Source organism: Ursus americanus, chromosome 7 (genome assembly GCF_024610735.1).
Source record: "Ursus americanus isolate L20-20 chromosome 7, mUrsAme1.1.p, whole genome shotgun sequence".
NCBI lineage: Eukaryota > Metazoa > Chordata > Mammalia > Carnivora > Ursidae > Ursus > Ursus americanus.
In genome coordinates, this window is record NC_142133.1 from 53,151,939 (window position 1) to 53,167,507 (window position 15,569).

The window sequence follows — 15,569 nt, forward strand, 5'->3', positions numbered from 1 at the left end:
ATCAAAATCCTGATGAATACTCATTCAAATTCCTATAAGACCCAGGGACTCTGACACTTCTGCCTCTCCCCAGAATCCAACAAAAGACTTTGCATACAATCAATGTTTTGTTCTCCATTCTTCGCCCCAGGGTACTTCAGCCCTCCCTGCTTATGTTGAATCTTGATTCAACCATCTAATCGTGTTGTCTGAATCCAGACCCTTCTCTCCTGTTCACCTTACATTCTACCATGAGATCTATCTTTCAAGACTTTGTTTTCCCTCCATGTCTTTCTTTCCAGCTCAAAAATCTTCACTGGCTCACTAGCCCCTAATTTTGCTTCATGGAACACCAGAGGAGATGTTCCATGACAAAAACAGTTCTATGGTCAAACACTCTTGGGAAATCCGAGTCCCCTCTCTTGACCCTGCCACATACATAAGCATATTAAAGGCTTTGAGTTCTGCTTATAAATCATCTCCACCACTAACAACAACAACAACAACAACAAAACAAAAACGGAAACAAAAAGAAAACCCAGCTTGAATTTGTCTGATTGAATGTTTCCTTTCTTGGTATAACACTGGCAATGCAAGGGGAAATACCTCCAGAAGCTTTTTGGCTGTCTGCTCATGTGCCCCGGATGTGAGTTATCCGATTTGACTGGCCATTTCTCCCTCAGCTGCAGCCAGACGCACCAGCTTGCTTCCTGCGCTCTCTCTCCCCTGTGCCTCTGGCGCAGCGTCCCCTCCCCTCGGTGTGGAACGCTCCTTGTCCACCCCACCTCTGAGCTTCATCTCCACTATGGAGCTTTCTCCAATCACCCAAGTCCACATAGTGTCTATACTTTCCTCACCTCCTAAAGCGCTTGTGATCTGAACCAGAGTTAGCATTTAGTCATACACAGTCTTGGGTTTCTACCTCACTCTTTCATAATTATATGTTTATCAACTCAAGGAGACTGCAAGTTTCTGAGGGGCAGAAATCACATCTTTTCTTCTATGATATCCAGTTCGGGCCTAGCACAAAGACACTGAATGATTTGGGCTAACTCCCTGGCAGATGACAAATGTTTTCTCTCCATCTGCTCAAGAATGGTCTAGCCTTGGCAGGTAGAGGTAGGGATGCTCAAAGCCTCATGCCAGGCTTTCTCTGAAGAACACAAGGACAACTGAACGCTTGTGAAGAGTTACTCCTGCCATGACAAGGGTCTCTTGGGTGTGGGATTTTAAAGGGATTCTTATCTGCTTGTAAGGGATGGTTGTCAGCATGCCTGAAAACAGGGGTTGTGCAAGATAACCTTGCCACAATTAAAATTCCATGCTCAGAAACAGCCTAAATGCTCGTCCACATCAAACTGGTTAAATCTATATAGCATATTCATAACACAAAATCATAAATAGCTTTAACAAATCATATTATTGAAAAATATTTAATGACTTGGGAAGATATTTAGGATATACTGATATGGGAGAAAAATTTCCAAAAAAAACATTACCCTGTTTTTATAATTTGATTAAAAAGAATACTTATGCATTCAGGGGCACCTGAGTGGCTCAGTTGTTAAGCGTCTGCCTTCAGCTCAGGTCCTGATTCCAGGGTCCTGGGATCAAGCCCCACATCAGGCTCCCTGCTCAGGGGGGAGCCTGCTTCTCCCCTGCCTGCTGCACCCCCTGCTTGTGTGTTCTTTCCCCCTCTCTCTGTGTCAAATAAATAAATAAAATCTTTTTTAAAAAAGCTATAATTTAAAAAAATAAAGAATACTTATGTACTGAAACAGCATTGGCAAGGTGAACTAACATGTTATCACTGGTTATATCTGGGTGGTGGGATCACAAGTATTGTGTTTTGTTTGTTTGTTTTTTAAAGATTTTATTTATTTATTTGACAGAGAGAGACAGCGAGCGAGAGAGGGAACACAGCAGGGAAGTGGGAGAGGAAGAAGCAGGCTCCCAGCAGAAGAGCCCGAACACAGCAGGGAAGTGGGAGAGGAAGAAGCAGGCTCCCAGCAGAAGAGCCCGATGCAAGGCTCGAACCCAGAACGCCTGGATCACGCCCTGAGCCAAAGGCAGAGGCTTAACGCCTGCACCACCCAGGCGCCCCTGTGTTTTTTTTTTTTAACCCTTTCTTGTATTTTTCCGGTTTTCTACATTGAACGTATATGACTTCTGTAATAAGGAAAAAAAAAACATCCAAAATATAACTCCATGTTTTCTCTCTTTCCCAGCACTTGCCTTCATACTGAATGTTTCAAGTCAGGTCCAGAAGTCCAGAGAATCCTATTTTAACTTTGTGCCTTAACGCCTTGTTGGCTGTGGCCCACTCTCTTTTTTGTTAGGCATTGGGCTAATATAGGAATGTCTCAGAATCCATGGATAATCTAGACATTGTTCGGGGTCAGCATGTAAGTATAGAGAGATCAAATTACCTCTGCCTCTTTCCTTCCCCAGACATGTTCTGATTCCTTTTATTCCTTTCTCCCCATCTCATTCTCCTTTCCCCTGGAAATAAAATGCTGATGGATGTGGATGTTAAAACCACCTTCTGGGGGCTAAAAAGAGACCTGGAGGAGAGGCATAGGATCATGCAATATCTCCACAAGAGTATAGCTTTACCTACTACTGCCTCAGATTCCAGTCCAGCTGCTCTGCTCCTGTGCTGATCAGAATAACAACCAGGAAGAGCTAAGACTTGGAAGCAGCCTGAGTAAGCCAGAAACCCTTATGTTGGAAATAGAGAAAAGAAATGATCCAGGCAGGCAGGAAAAGAGCAAAAGCATCAAGAGCCGTGTGTGTGTGTGTGTGTGTGTGTGTGTGTGTGTGTGTGTGTGTGAAAGAGAGAGAGAGATGGTTGTGTAGGGGGTTGTAGGGGGTTGGGGAGGGGTGTGGGCTGAGTTTTGGGAGAGTGAAGAGGAAAAAAATGAGGCAGCTGTGAATGGAAAAAAGAGAGGTTAGTTTGTCTACTGAGAATATACTTAACCCCTTTGACTTACTCTCATGAGATTGAGTAAATATTTTAACTGACTTAAATTACATTTCTCTCCAGGAGTGCTGTTTCTTCTACTGTGTTTTTGTGCTTACTCTGAGCAACACAGGGTTCTCTATTGTACTTGGGTTACACAAACTGAATGCCTTCCTCAAGAATGGAAGATTCTATGGAGAAAAGGACCCGGGCTTACCCTATTTCAATGCCTAGTGGTCACTCTCTTAGCACCAGGTGGCCTCCATCAATGCACATATTTCCACATGATGAAAGGTGCCGCTGAGCATGCCCCTGTTTTGGAAAAGGAACCACACTATGGTTTGAGTATCTTCTGTGCATTGGGATCTTGTTATCATGTCTGGTCAAAAGACATCTTCTAGAGCTTCTGCCCACAGTCTTTTGGAAACTAAGGGATGCTTGGGGGTTGTTTAGGTATGTTTTGAGGTCAAGTCTCAAGACTGTAAAGGCTTCTGAAATTCTATTTCTCTTGAGGACAGGGAAAGCCTCCTGCTCCAGACCCTGCTCTGGCCTCAAGCTTCTGGGGCAGCAACATAGCTGATACTCCAGTGTCTGTAACCAAAAGGTCTAGAGGACCTTAGAAGCCTCATTTAACTTGGTTTATCCTGAGTGCACAGGCTTCTTGCGTAACACTGGCATCTTTGGAGAAAGGATATGTTGGCAGTCAGCCTCGAGGCTGCAATCCCTGAGGGAAATGAAGGAATGGCCTGCAGAAGGCCTGTGTTAACAGTGGACATGGTGGGGGCCAGACATGCAGAACTATGAACCCATCTGCATCCAATGATTGCAGAATTCTGGTGAAATGGGCCTGGAGAATGCCCGAAACATCTGACATTGCAGTACCCTTTACTGAGAAGGTTCTTAGGGGAACGGGAGAAGAGAGAGGAGTTTCTCTTCCCAAGACCTCACTCGGAGGATCCCCTCTTTTTGCCTTTACTCCTTCTGGTGCCTCTCTGTCAAACTGTGTGAATGGGAGGGCATAAGGCTGGGAGGGCAGCTAAAAAGCAACTACCCACGAATGGCAATTGGGTAAGTCAGTGTCACGGACCCAGGCCTGTATTTACTCTATATGTGCTGAGTAAATAAAGTCACTTTATTACCTACCATGTGAGAGATCTGATCTCTCTCTCTCTCTATCTGTAATTATAAGCATGCAGCTTGGTTGTTCATTTCAACTTGACCTGCCTTTGCCCATTCATCATGTGTTGCTAGTCAGGTCCAGTTGCTCTTGCTAATTCCATTCTCTTCTTTGCTCTTGGGATAGCCATTTTTGATGGGCAAGGAAATAAGTTCCCCTCTGTTTAAATTATTTTCATTCATTCATTTAAAAAATCATCTATTTATTTATTTATTTATTTATTTATTTATTTATTTATTTATTTATATGTAGTGTCTCCCTACCATATGCGAGGCACTATTCCGAGCATTTGGGATATATTTGTGAACAAAATAGACAAAGATTCCTGTGTGTGTGTTGGGGGGGGGATGGATAATAAACATAACAGATGTAAATTACACAGTATGTTAGAAGGTAATAAGTGCCATGGGGACAAAAAACTCCCAAGACTGTGCAGGTTAAGGGTGATCTGGAGTGTTCGGTTATAGGAGAAAGGGCAAATTTCAGTATTAAACAGGGTGGATAGGGTGGAACTCATTGCAAAGGTAAGATATAAAGATTGAAAGAGTGAGAGAGTTCATCAGGTAGATTTCTGGGGCAAGAGCTTCAGGCTGAGGGTAGAGGCAGAGCTGGGACCCCATGTGGAAACATGCCTCATGTGTCAAGGCACAGGAACAGCAAGGAGGCTGGACTCCCAGAATAAGCAAAGGCAAGGGTATCAGGAGAGAGACAGAGAGGCAAGGGGTGGACTGGACAGATGATGCACGACCCTTCTGGCCATTGTAGAGACTTTGATTTTTACACTGGGAGAAATAGGGAGCTACTGAAGAATTATCCTAAAAGAAATGGAGGGGGTGACTACTGAAGGGTTTTGATTAGAGAAGTGCTATGATCTAAGGGATATTTTAAAGGGGTAAGGCTGGCTTCTGTGTTGAAGGAGCGAGTAGAAGCAGGTAGACTCGACAGGAGGCTACAGGAGTAATCCAGGAGACAGATGATGGTGACCTGGACTCATTTGGCAGCAATGAAGGTGATGAGATGTGGTTGGATTCGGATGCACTTCGAAGACAGAATTAATTCCTGTCAGATCTGATGTTTCTATAATAGGAAGACTGGAGTCTAGAGTGACTCAGTTTTGGGTCTGAGCACCTGGAAGAATGGAGTTGCCATCAATTGTGATGGGAAAGACTGCAGGCAAATCAAGTTTGGGGAAACAACTCATGAATTCTGTTTGGACATCCCGAGTTTGGAGAGATGGAACAGTTAGAAATATGGGTCTAGAGTTCAGAGAATAGGTCTGGGCCAGAGAAATAAATGCGGGTCATGGGTGTACTGATGGTATTTAAAAACCACATACCTGTATGAGATCAAAAGAGGTGGATGAGGAAGAGTAGAGGACTGAGGTCTGAGGCCTGGATACGTCAACATTTAGTGGTCAGGCAAAAGAGGCAGAACCAGAAAAAGAGACCAAGATGGTAGGAGCAGTGGGGGAGGAGGAAAACCAAGAGAGTGTGGTGTCCTTGAAGCCCAGTGAAGAAAGTGTATCAAGGAGGAGAATGTGGTCAACTCTATCAGTAATGCTATTAATCAGTAAGACGAGAACTGAGAATTGACCACTGGATTTAGTTAACATGTAAGTCATGGTAACTTGGACAAGAACAATTTCTGTGGTGGGGATATAAGCCTGATTTGGGTTGGTTTAAGAGAGAACTAGAGGAGATGAATTGGACATAGCAAGAGTAGAGGATTCTTTGAGGAGTTTGCTCTAAAGGGGAGCAAACAAATGAGACAGAGGCTGCCAAGGGAAATATGGCCATTAAAAGACCTTGTTGTTTTTTAAGATTTGGGAGAAACAATGGCATGCTTGTGTACTCATGGAAATGGTCCAGTAGAGAGTGACAGTTTGGTGTAGGAGAGAAAAGGAAAAGTTGCTGAAGTAATGTCCTTGACTAGGTGAGGCATGATGGCAGGATCTGCACAGTTCTCTTCTGGTTGCTCGTATTTTTCCATTGGAGAAAGAATACAATTAGCAGCTGAGAGTGAGGTTGGGGTGGAAATGTTCAGGGTTTGAGAAAAGAAGATATGGAACTGTCACCTAGGAGCCGAAGTGAATGAACAGGTCAGGGAAATACAGATATGTCCACTGGGCGGCATTAAGTACCCACTGAAGTTCCACTAGCGTGGATTTAAAGCGAGATCGAGCTGCATGGCTGTGTGTTCCTCTCTAGCCACATTCAGTTGCAGAGGTGGGTAGTCAGAGTTGAGTTGCACTAGCTCTATCGTCATGCCAGGTGAGTGTGACCAAGAAAAGAGGCAAAGAATTGAAAGTGTGTAGAAGAGGGACGCCTGGGTGGCACAGCGGTTAAGCGTCTGCCTTCGGCTCAGGGCATGATCCCGGCGTTATGGGATCGAGCCCCACATCAGGCTCTTCCACTATGAGCCTGCTTCTTCCTCTCCCACTCCCCCTGCTTGTGTTCCCTCTCTTGCTGGCTGTCTCTATCTCTGTCGAATAAATAAATAAAATCTTTAAAAAAAAAAAAGAAAAGAAAGTGTGTAGAAGAAAGAGGTGGGGGGCACCTGGGTGGCACAGTCATTAAGCGTCTGCCTTCTGCTCAGGGCTGATCCCGGCGTTCTGGGATGGAGCCCCACATCAGGCTCCTCTGCTAGGAGCCTGCTTCTTCCTCTCACACTCCCCCTGCTGTGTTCCCTCTCTCACTGGCTGTCTCTCTGTCAAATAAATAAATAAAATCTTTAAAAAAAAAAGAAAAGAAAGAGGTGGGGGCGGGGGTATAATTATAATGACTGATCAGAAATTTACACGAGGTCAGGAGGGAAGTAAGAACATCACAGGCATGGAGCACAGCAAAGGCTGGGGGGCTCAACAGATTGTGGAGGTTCTACTGGGGTCAAAGGACGGTTGGCATCAGGCAAGGAAGTGAGCTGGAAAGGCAGAAGGTTGCGATCAGTGAGTGGGCTGTGTGAAACTGAGATTAGGGAGGGGCTGTGGTTGTGGGTAATCCAAACAATCATAATCATAACTGTGGAGGGAGAATTATTGGAGGATGGGAGTTAAGGGACTGACCCACCTGGGTGTTGGAAGGGTCATCTGCGTGTGTATGGCAATCACCAATAGTTAAGATAGTGTGATGGAAATACGATCCCTGGGGGTCAGGAGAAGACAGTAGTGTTTGGGGTTTTTTTGTTTGTTTTTTAAGATTTTATTTATTTATTTGAGAGAGAGAGAGAGAGAGAGAGCAGAGCAGGAGGGAGGGGCAGAGAGAAGCAAGCTTCCCACCAAGCAGGGAGCTCAACAAGGGGCTCGATCCTGGGACCCTGGATGACTGAAGGCAGACGCTTAACCAACTGAGCAACCCAGGTGCCCCAAGACAGTAGTGTTTGTATAATCTGATGACATGAAATTCAGTGTGAGGTTTGAGGGTTATACAGAGAAGGGAAGGAGTACTAAAAGTGACAATGAGGACGACGAGGGGCACCTATCTCACCTCCAGGCCCAGGATCCAGGCTGTGAGAGAAAAATCACGCTGTGCTTGGGAAGCCTGCCAGGCAGCAGGGAACTCAGGGGACAGCCAAGTGTCCTGTAGGGAAAGAAGTAATGAGAATGATCAGACAACAGGTTGAGGACAAGGGACATTTTGCTAATCATGGATTATGAACTCTAGAGGTCATGGAGAAAGAGTTTCCAGAGTTAGGGAGGGTAGAAGAAGGCCACAGAATAGGGGAAAGACAGGGCCTCATGGGGATCAGACGGCTGGAAACAAGGTGACTTGGGAGCCAGGGAGATTGTAGAATTGACACAAACAGGGACAAAGACACAATGAGGTTAGTCCCATTGGATGCAAAGTGGACGATGGTGGCAAGACTGAGTGCGGGGTTCTGGAGGGATTTCAGGGGCTCCTGATGATGGAGGAAAGTTAGGGAAGCTCTCTGAATACAGTATGCCCCTGACCCAACCTGGCAACTACCCCCAACTTCTGTAATTTTTCACCTTCTTCAAAGGCTGCACCCAACAGTTACAACAATTCTGCCATATTGTCCACTGGTTTTGAAAAAAGTCGGATAGATTTTCCTGTCTGATTTCCAAACTTCCTGTTTCTCCAAAAGCCCTAAAAGTACTTCATCACATCCACCCCTCTCCCCATCCTAGAGTACACAGCCAGGGCTCCGCTGACACTTGTCACATGGGCTGCTGTCCCCAAAGAGGTCTGAGTTCAAATAGTCATGGAACTGCCAACCTCCCAGATGGGCTTTTGGGGAAGGGCAGCGCAGCCTCGAGGTCTGTCAGTCCACCTAAAGCATGTCGTCCTTTCCCACATCTCCATATGAAGCCTCTTGTTCTCTCTGCCTGCACAATAAACTGCTTTGGCAGGAAGAGCTTCCAAATTCAGGGAAGATGGTTTTCCCTTATGTGGTCCACGTTTCAGAGAACACATCTGCTCACCATCTTGCTGAATGAGAGCGTGCTTCAGGCCCTGGCTGCCCAGGCCCCAGTTAATCACTTGGTCCTCATCTTCATTCAAGCTCCTCTTCTGGGCTTAGCTCTACTCTGGTCAAAAGCCAGACCATTCCTTTGGGCTCACTCACAGCCTGAGTTGGAGGCCCTCTAATCATCTCCAGGGTTTGCTTCTGGCCATTACCCAAGGCACTTCCAGAAGGAGGATTGGGGAAGGCAGCCCAGGATGCTAATAAAAACTTGGGTGTTTGCTGAGTTAGGAGAAAGGATGAGCTCCTGGGAAACAGGTGATGTTTTTGTTACACAACCACGACAGCTGTTTGAACACCTATTTCTCATCTTGTGGTCTTCTAGGACCCTAGAAGTCTCTGCTCTGGTATGGCCCGACGCCTTGTCTGGGGGAGCCCCACTTTCTCTCCTACCCTCATCTTAATTTACCACAATTAATCTTCCTAATATTTTAAGTATGGTAAAATGTCCATACTGGTATGAGACTAGTCAGGTTCAATAGTTACCTCTTTAGTGAATCTTTGCATTTTAGTGAGGGAGATGAGGCCCAGCAAATTCCAAAGCCAATGGACCAGGCAGTAGGGTGGAAGACAGGATGGGACAGCCGGGACTGTGGTGAGAGGCAGGGTACCTATCAGTGCAGCCAGATCTTCAGACTGGAGGGAAAAGCTAAAAAAAATCTAGATATTTCTGTGCACTCTTCCAATTTTAAATGTTCGGTAATTAACTCAAAAAAAAAAATGCCAGGAAAGCTAGACAAAATATAACTTGGGACCATGGCCCAAAGTGAGATACCAGTGACCTATACAAATATAAGCACACATGTGGTTCTTTTATGGTTGATTTTTAGTAAAAAGGCCACTTGGGCCTCCATGTGGTCCTGAAGTCACTTAGGAAGGGCTGGCCCAGGGCTGACCTGACCAGGGTGACTTGCATCCAGTCCATTTACAATCCTGCTCGACAGACAGTTTCTTCCTCTATACACTGGGGACTTGGGAGTTGGTTGCCTGGGCCTCTTAGGAGAGCCATTGAGTTCAATGAGGCTGCAATCACTCAGGTCTGCTAGGGACGGGTGAGTGTTGCAGGAACATCTTCCTCACTGTGGAAGGCAGTTAAAGACTGCGGTGGAGCTGTTTCCATTTCCGGTCAGAGAGACCATCAGAGTTGGTTATCCCACAGCAGAAGTTCAAGTCATGACCCTTGGAGTCAGATCTTTGGATTCAAACCTGTCTTGTGCTAGCCAGGTATCCGCTTCCTCCGCTGCAAAATGGAGAGTTGATAGCACCTTGTACATAGGACTCGTTGAGAGAGAGCTGGCAAAGCGCTTCCTTAGCACGGTGACTGCACTGTGCTCCCACACTGGAAGAGGAAGGTGACCACATTTTTAGAAGGATCACCTACTATGTGTTAACACAGGGAGTTATCTAGTTAAAAGTTTCTTTTTACAGCCACATTTAAAAACTGGTAGTTCAGGTCTGTTTCACTCATCATCTTCAAACCTGCTACTCTCTCTCCAAGCCATCGGGTCTCTGAATTTCCTGGGGACATTCTTTTGTGTCTGAGTCCCTTAGCCCTAGGTGGTAGAACTTCATTAACTTTTCCCCCAGTGGGGTCTCCTGCTGCCCAAGACTCTGCCTCATTGAGCTGCACCCCACGGAGGCCCAGGCCCAGCAGGCCGGTTTAGAACATCCCACTACACTCTTGGGAACCAGCCTGCTGGGAAAGCAATTCTCTTTTCTAGTGGGACTTTACCCCCTCGTTTGCACAGACTCTCAGCCTCGCCTTTCCCCTCTTTTAGATCTGCTCTGCCTCCAGCCTGCTTCTTCCCTTCACAAACAAAAAGTGCTACCGAAAATTTAGAATCAAACTGTAAACCGTAAAATCTGCTTGAGGTTGTTGCCTTGCAGACAAAGAAGCATCTCACCCATCTCGGAAGAGGAGTCAGCCTTCCTTGAAGACTGGCCTCAGCATGGGGGTTCTATGGGAGAAGCCTTCTAAAAATGCCAAGGAAGAGAGGAAGTGCCTACAGTTAGGAGTCAGGGAGAGGTATCCTGAGTAGAGGGAAAACGCTCAGGTTGGGGAGTCAGGGGGTGTTAGAGAGAGAAAGGGGAAACAGGCCTCTGATACAGATGAGGTCCACCCCTCCCACCCCCGGAGACCAGCCTGCAGTGCCACGGTGGCCTGGAAGTGCCAGGCTCAGAGCAAGATGGGTGGGAAGGGGGATGCCTGAGAGCTGAGTCTCCAGGCTGGACTAGGATATTTATAGCACCTGTGTTTCTGGACCTGTCTCTACCTGGATTTATGCGGTCTATGGCTGTAGCATGTGTGGGGAGTAAGGGGGGCACATCTTGCTGCAAGGGCTGATTCTTGGCCTTGGGGCTCTGGCTGGAATGAAAGTTATAAAATCAAAACAAGGGGCCATCTGGGGGAACACCGAAGCAGAATGGCTCTTTCCCGCTGTGCCTGCAGAGCAGTCGGTGGTCAGGCTTGGTTAAACCCGGGGCTTTCCAACACCACCTAGTGTTATATTTATGGCAGCTGTGGGCGTGGGTTAGGCAGGTGTGGGCGGTGGGGGAAGCGCACCCCACCCTCCCCAGTTGCCTGGGGCTGTGGCTCTCTGCTTTCTGGCTGTTCCTCCAAAGGGTTAAAGCCTGAAAGAATGTTCTCTCTCTCTGGGGATCTGCACTTTGAAAGAGGAGCCCAGAGAGCACGTGGTGGCCCAGCCTCTGTTCCAGAACAGCAAAACTGGAGTCCAAGTTTGCAAACCCATCATTCGGGTCCTCATCTGCATCTTTCCCTAATCAGTATGTGTCTGGCTGTTCTCAGACCACATTAAAAAAAAAAAAAAAAGTAAATAGCTGCCTTTTAGGTTTTTCAAAAACCCAGAGGACAAATAATCCATAGGAAGGCTCTGTCTTTGGACCTTCTGCATTCTGTGCATATATGAGGGCGCAGTCGAGCAGGCTGGGCTGGGAGGCAGCCGCCTACTGTGCCTGTGTGTAAAGCTGGCTCTGAAGGCTCCAGCGGCAAATTAGACTGGAGAAGAGGCCACGGGCAGGGTGGGTAGGAAGACCTAGGAAAGCTAAGGGCAGTAGCAATACCCAGAGAAACAAAAACCTCGTTGATATTTGTCCAGCACGTCATTTTCCTCATTCAACCTCAGGGCGACACGAATAAGGATGCACTATTGTTAGGGTCACCATTTCACAGATGGAAAGACTGAGGCTTAGAAAGGCGAAGGGACTTGCCTGAAGGTGACGCAGCAAGTGCCAACTTCAGTTTCAAACTCGGATTCAGGGGGAGTCCCAAGGGTCGGCGGCGACCGGGGAGGGGGCGCAGCGGGGACACAGAAGGCGGGAGGGCGGCCGCGCGGGGCGGGGAGAAGGAGCCGGCGGCGGCGGCCGCGCGGGGAGGAGCCGAGCCCGGGGGCGCCGCACAGGCCCGGGCTGCTGGAAAGGCCGGTTTGGTGGCCCGGACGAGGGGCGGCTGGCCGGGAATCCCGAGCGGGGCAGCGAGGCCCAGGCAGCTGCCTGACGCGGCTGGTGACTGGCCCGCGCCGCCCGGCCCCCACCTCCGGGCTGCGCTGCGGTCGGGCAGCGAGCACGCCACATACCGCGCGGCGCAGAGGAAATGGCTGGAATTCCTCCCGCGGCGCCTCGCTCCGGCCTGGGGCAGGCGGGGCGGGGAGAACACCCGAGGGAGCGTGCGCAGGCGCTGCACGGCGCGGGGGGGGGGGGGCGGCCCACCTCCCTTCCCAGGCACCGGCTCGGGGGGAGGGGGCTCCCCTGGGAGCGCTCCCGGGGCTCAAGGAGGGGCATGGGCCCGGCCCCCGCAGAGAGGCCCCAGAACGGCCCAGCCTCCTGCCCCGTCAACCTGTCTCTGGCTCAGGTTGTGCAGGGGGAGGGGGGCATGTGGGGAGGGGTACTGCACCCCTGCTGAGCAGGCATCGGGCCCCCAGCCTCTGGGGTGGCTGGCAACGCACAACACACACACAGGCGTGGGCCCCTGTGCAGGGTCGTGCTGAAGCTCTGCGCAATGAGGCCTCTGCAAGTCCAAGCCTACACTTTGGGAAGGCCCTGGCCTGATACCTCCAAATGTTCTAGGCCCTGGCCTTCTGTGGCTTCGCTGCGCAGGCCTTTCTTTACTGCAGGCCTTGGGAGCGAGGCAGGAGTTGGCTTGAAGGGGGAGGCTGACCCCGCAGGAGCAGGCAGGCCACTGGGTGGTAGAGTATGCGGAGCTGGGGGCGGGGCCGGGGTTAGTAGAGACAGCCTGAGCAGTGAATTGGCCCCGGTCATGAGGCTGTCTCTGACTGTTCCGGAGTGTGGAGTCATTCTTGGGGTCAGCCTAGCCTGGGAAAGCTCCCGCGCTTCCCCTGGACAGGACCAAAATGTAACGGGGGGGGGGGGGCGGCGGGGGGCAGGATTTGGATTTTGGATGGAGGACCTTAGGTTGGGGTCCAGGTAACCTCTGCTAGGAGGGTAGCCCCTGGGGGCTTGAGCAGGGCCTCGTTGACTCAGGATCTGTCCAATCAAGAATGGCATTTGCCCCCTTTCTGGAAACTCACCAACCAGGACTTGTGCACTTACACTCACCAGAAAGATCCACACTTCCTTCCTCTGGCTGGTGAGTCCCACTTGGGCTTTCAGCTCAAATATCTTTGTGAATTCTTCCTTGACCCTCCACTATATTCTCCTCCCTCAATCTGTTTCCATTGCCTACCTTATTTCACCTTTCACACGGGTTTGTGACCAATTTGTTAATAAATGTGTCTTCCCGGTTAGACAATAGCTCCACAATCGAATCTTATTATCTTTGTGGACTCACTGTCCACAGGTGCTTGCCGTACAGGAAAGACACTTTAAATGTTTGTTGAGTGAGTGAATGAATGAATGAGTGAGAGAAAGGGGAAGGAGTTGGGTGCACAGGTACAGACAGAAGCAGAGATCAAAGAAAAAGCAGGAGAGATAAGGATCCTGCTAGAAAGCTCTGATCTTTGCTCCCTGCGTATATAGAGAAAACCTACTGTCTAGGCCCCATTCTGTCCTCTCTCACTTGCAACCCCCAGGTGGGCCCAGTCCAGAGAGGCTGACACCATTACTAACCCCAAACCACTCTGACCTTTACAAGGTGATCCAAACCTTTATCCTCATGACTATTCTCTTTTTTAAAAAGATTTTATTTATTTGTTTGAGAGAGAGAGAATAAGAGAGAGAGAGCACAAACAGGGGGAGGGGCAGAGCAGAGGGAGAGGTTAGAAGCAGACTCCCGGGAGAGCAGGGAGCCCAGTGAGGCCTGATCCCACCCAGATGCACTCTTGCTCTTTCTTATCCTGGCTTTAGCCTCTGGGTTTGCCTTTGTTGAGTTGTGAGTGTTTCTGTCTCCTACCCTTCCCCATCTCCTCATCCAAAATTTCCCATGCTGGCCCTCTTCATCCCTCTGCTCTGGGCTCAGCGGGGTCCAGTTCCACACGGAGTGGTGCTGTCCACCTTTTCAGAGGTCCAGAGCACAGAAAGTGATACCCTGGCCCAGGCTGGGAGCAGCGGGGGAGACTTGACTTGCCCCTAGAATGGGATGGCTTCAAGCTTGGAAGCAGGGCAGTGACAGAGTTTCCCAAACTGACCCACATCACTTCCGAGTCCAAGCTACCAGCTTACATTTCTACCCTCTCTGGGGGCTTCTGAGAAGCCAGACAAAGGCGTGGGGAGGGACTCTCCTGCGAGTCCTGGGAGGAAATAGGAGCCAGAGGCTGGCCTGTCCTAATGCGCTCGCCCCTCCTCAGGAGGGCGGTGACGGCGAAACTGGGGAGGGGGAGGGGATGAGGTGTCATTTCCAGGGCTGCCCCTGCACACTCACCCTTGAGGAGCAGGCTGGGGAAGCCTTGGCAGACCCTTCATACAGACACAGGCAGACAGAAACACAGACAGCTCACAGTGACAGTATTGATTCTGGGAATTTTGGAAGTCAAAACCCCTACATTTTTCACAAAAAAAGGAACAGATTTTGGCATCTTTGCTCCAGAAACAGGAACTGACCAAGATAGTGACCTCTGATAATCACTTCCTCATCGGAGTGCTTAGGAGGGGGTAGGTTCCCCAAGCCCTTCTATTTTCTCCCCAGGGTTCTGTGGGCAGGAGCCCTAGGGTTTTATGGAACAGTAGAGAAAGGAAAGGAAGGGAAAGGGAGATAGGAATGGCAGAGGAAAGAAGGGGAGATATTTTTAAAGCGGCATGTCCTTGAGGGTTGAGGAGGTCAGGAGCCCCATGGACATGGGATCGGGGCTAGAAGGCACATAATAGGTTCTCAGTGTTATTTTCATCTCCTTATGGAAAGAGCACCCGTATTGTGTGTCCCTTAGAGCTCATGGTTCCTTGGACCCGTATCTCATAGCACTAAAGTACAGCAAACACCCTTGCCTATGTCTCCTCCTCAGCATTGACTGAGGACCTACTACATGTCAAGCAAGCTGTTAGGTACCAAGTGAATCAAAAACAGCTTTTCCATTGCAGAACTTCGACCTGAATTGAAGAAACTGGCATTCATATAAGAGAGCATTAAGAGAATGAAGCTGACAGTAACTATTGCCAAGAGAAGAGGGAGAGGCCGGGAGTGAAAAAGCCTTAGGAAGAAGCTGGCTTTTGAATGGACCTTGAAAGGCAAGTGGGCATTTGCCGTGTAGAGATGGGGACAGAGGACCTTCCAGGGCGGGGATGGTCGTGCATCAGCAAAGGTGCTGAGAGGTCAAGTGCAAGCTCATCCAAGGTACTGAGAGCATAGGACAAAAGTGGGTACAAAGGAATAAGAGAAGAAATGGCTGGAGTAGGAGGGGGGCTCCACTTTGTAGAGGGTCCTGAATATCAGATTCAGGTCTGTGAGATTTCTCAGGGGGCCATGAGGAGCACTTGACTGGCAATGGCATGACAGATCGTGCTGCTGCCTGCTCAGAAAGAAGCAAGGCGGTGGGAAGGAGGGGGAGACAAGGGCAAGCAGCCAGT

The 15,569-nt window shown here is 49.0% G+C and overlaps 2 long non-coding RNA genes across 7 annotated transcripts in view; one reads left to right on the forward strand and one right to left on the reverse strand.

The window, feature by feature from the left end:
* LOC123799796 (uncharacterized) overlaps positions 1–12,233 on the reverse strand; it is a 61,070-nt gene extending 48,837 nt beyond the window's left edge. For all 5 annotated transcript variants that reach the window (XR_015725268.1, XR_006781699.2, XR_006781697.2 and 2 more), the window contains exons 1-2: positions 11,826–12,233; positions 7,601–7,693 (exon numbers count right to left, since the gene is read on the reverse strand). This is a non-coding gene — a long non-coding RNA (uncharacterized LOC123799796). The remainder of the gene's footprint in view (positions 1–7,600; positions 7,694–11,825) is intronic.
* Positions 12,234–12,977: 744 nt separating this feature from the next.
* LOC123799797 (uncharacterized) overlaps positions 12,978–15,569 on the forward strand; it is a 32,590-nt gene continuing 29,998 nt past the window's right edge. For both annotated transcript variants that reach the window (XR_006781701.2, XR_006781702.2), the window contains exons 1-2: positions 12,978–13,200; positions 15,084–15,230. This is a non-coding gene — a long non-coding RNA (uncharacterized LOC123799797). The remainder of the gene's footprint in view (positions 13,201–15,083; positions 15,231–15,569) is intronic.